Consider the following 2,975-nt stretch of genomic DNA (forward strand, 5'->3'; position numbering starts at 1 on the left):
GCACATGCTCTCTCTCTCTCTCTCTCTCAAATAAAATCTTAAAAAAATTTTTTTTCTGAAAATATTAATACCATGTGATCCAAAAATTCCACTATCATTTACCCTGAGAAAATAAAAATAATAATTCAAAGAGATATACATATCCCTATGTTTATAGTGAAGACATGGAAGCAATCTAAGTGTTCATCAACAGGCAAATGTATAAGGAATACACACACACAAACACACACACACACTCATGCATGAGCACACAGGAACACTACACAGCCATAAAAAAAAGATAAGACTGTGCTATTTGAAACAACATGGATAGACCTAGAGGATATTATGCTTACTGAAATAAGTCAGCCTGAGAAAGACAAATACCATATGATCCCACTCATAAGTGGAATCTAAAAAAACCAAAAAACAACCAAACAAAAAAACAAATAAACAAACAGAAAGCAAAATCAGACCTATAAATACAGAGAACAGATGGTTTCTAGAGGGGAGGGGGGTTGTTGGGCAAAATAAGTGAAGGGGAGGGGGAGATACAGCTTTCCAGTTATGGAATGAGTAAGTCACAGGAATAAAAGTCACAGCATAAAGAATATAGTCAATGAGGGGTGCCTGAGAGGCTCAGTGGGTTAAAGCCTCTGCCTTCAGCTTGGGTCATGATCCCAGGGTCCTGGGATGAGCCCTGCATCAGGCTCTCTGCTCAGCAAGGAACCTGCTTCCTCCTCTCTCTGCCTGCCTCTGCCTACTTGTGATCTCTGCATCAAATAAATAAATAAAATCTTAAAAAAAAAAAAAAAGAATATAGTCGATATCATAAGAGCATTGTATGGTGACAGATGGTGCTTACACTTGTGGTGAACACCACATAATGCATAAATCTGTCAAATCATTAAGTTGTACACCTAAAACTAATGTAGCATAGTGTGTCAACTACACTCAAAAAAAAAAAAAAAGGGCAGAAAAGTAAAAAGAAAACTATATGGGAGGAACCTGATGTCTAATCCTGTTAGCTCCCTGTGTACTCCCCTAGCATCCCTGTGGGCAACCACCAACAGTGGATGCTCTATGATTCTTCCTTGATGAACATGAATTTGTCAGCCAAGAATATGTGCCACTGTGGTATCCGCCTTGTTCCCATATTAACACGGTGCTTGACATACAGTGGATACTACATAAGTATCTGTTCATCACTGGATTTTAATGAGTAAACAGACAGATAAACAACCTCATGAGGTGAGCACTCTTGCCTCTGTTTCATAGGTAAGGGAAGCAGAGCAGAGAGAGAGGAAGTAGCCTGACCAAGATCACATGGTTAGTAAGTGGTGGATACAGGATCTGAATTCAGGTCTACCAGATTCTGCACTACTTATCACTACGCTCTACTGCAACTCGGGGACTTCCTGAGGTGCACTGGGCCCAGGGTCAATCGCAGGTAACAACAGCCATGCCTTTTAAAATCCAGGCACAGTATTAGCTGTTTTATTTACGAGGTAAAGAGAAATCTAAGTGAAATCTAATACCAGAGAGTGAAATCTAATAACAGAGAGTAAGAATTCCAAACCCTACTAGATTTGAAGGAAAAAAAGGTGATGATAACATCCATCCCTTCAAACTGGTTAGGAATGGGACACAGTCTGCCAGTAGAAGTTTTTGGTGACCCTAGCTGCCAAGAAGTACAGAAGACAGAGGCAGAGTGAGGACAGCAAAGAGTCAAAGATGTTCCCAAGATTTCAAGCTGGGTGAGTACACCTGGAACATAAATACAATAAAACTCTCAACTTTCTGAACTTTCTGAAGGCTTTTTGTAAATTAGCTGTTTAACTCGTCAATGGAATGATAAATTGCAAAGGAAAGTCTCTGCTACAGCTCTGTGCAGAGCGCCGCCGTGGCACTACTCTGTAATGAGAGCCCCCCTGCAAGTCCACTCACTGTGCTGCTTGCTTAACAGGCGTGATCTTATTTTAAACTTTCAAAATAATTCTATCATCTTCGTTTGCACATGAAAAAAACTAAAGGTCAAAATTTTTAAGAGAATGGCCCAGGGGCACCTGGGTGGCTCAGTCGTTTCAGCATCTGACTTCAGTCTCACTGAGGCTCAGGTTATGAACCTGGGACCCTTGGATTGAGGCCCTTGTGGGGAATCCCCACTCAGCAGGGAGTTTGCTTGTTCCTATCTCCTGCTCCCCCTCATTTGTGCTGTGTCTCTCTCAGGTAAATAAAATCTTAAAAAAAAAAAAAAAAGAAGAAGAAGAAAATTGCCCAAGTCACCCAAACAACAGAACGAAGACTCATACACAAGACCAAGATTACCTTTTTACTATAACAAGCAGCCTCCAAACATAACAAGAAAGCTTCACTACTTTTTCCTAATGCTCTCCCTAAGAATTTCAAAATACATCCTCAGATATTTTTCATACTCCTTGAGCATTTTAGTAAATATGACAGTGGAACACATTCCAGAGTCATCACTGCTTTGTGGTTGCTACAGTTTATTTTTTGTGCTTGATACCCATATTAAATGTCACCCTCAAAATATTTATACTCAGAACAATTTTTAAAGACTTTTTAGATGTGCCATACTGTAAGAGAAATCAGCTTCAGAAACAACATCACCATAAACAGAATATCTGAATTCTGAAAAGAATTCCCACTATCACTGGATCCTATATGTTCAGAGCAAAAGCAACACAATCCGATTCTACTTGATGAGTTCTTAACTATGCTCAAGTCAAGAACAGAGTAACTGAAGGTGCCTGGGTGGATCAATGGGTTAAAGCCTCTGCCTTTGGCTCAGGTCATGGTCCCGGGTTCCTGGGATCGAGCCCCGCGTGGGGCTCTCTGCTCTGTGGGGAACCTGCTTCCCTTCCTCTCTTTCTGCCTGCCTCTCTGCCTGCTTGTGATCTCTGTCTGTCAAATAAATAAATGAAATCTTAAAAAAAAAAAAAAAAAACTGTCTCCAAAAAGGAAATTTCTGTGAA

Source organism: Enhydra lutris, unplaced genomic scaffold (genome assembly GCF_002288905.1).
Source record: "Enhydra lutris kenyoni isolate GAN:26980312 unplaced genomic scaffold, ASM228890v2 scaffoldscaffold68, whole genome shotgun sequence".
Taxonomy (NCBI): Eukaryota; Metazoa; Chordata; class Mammalia; order Carnivora; family Mustelidae; genus Enhydra; species Enhydra lutris.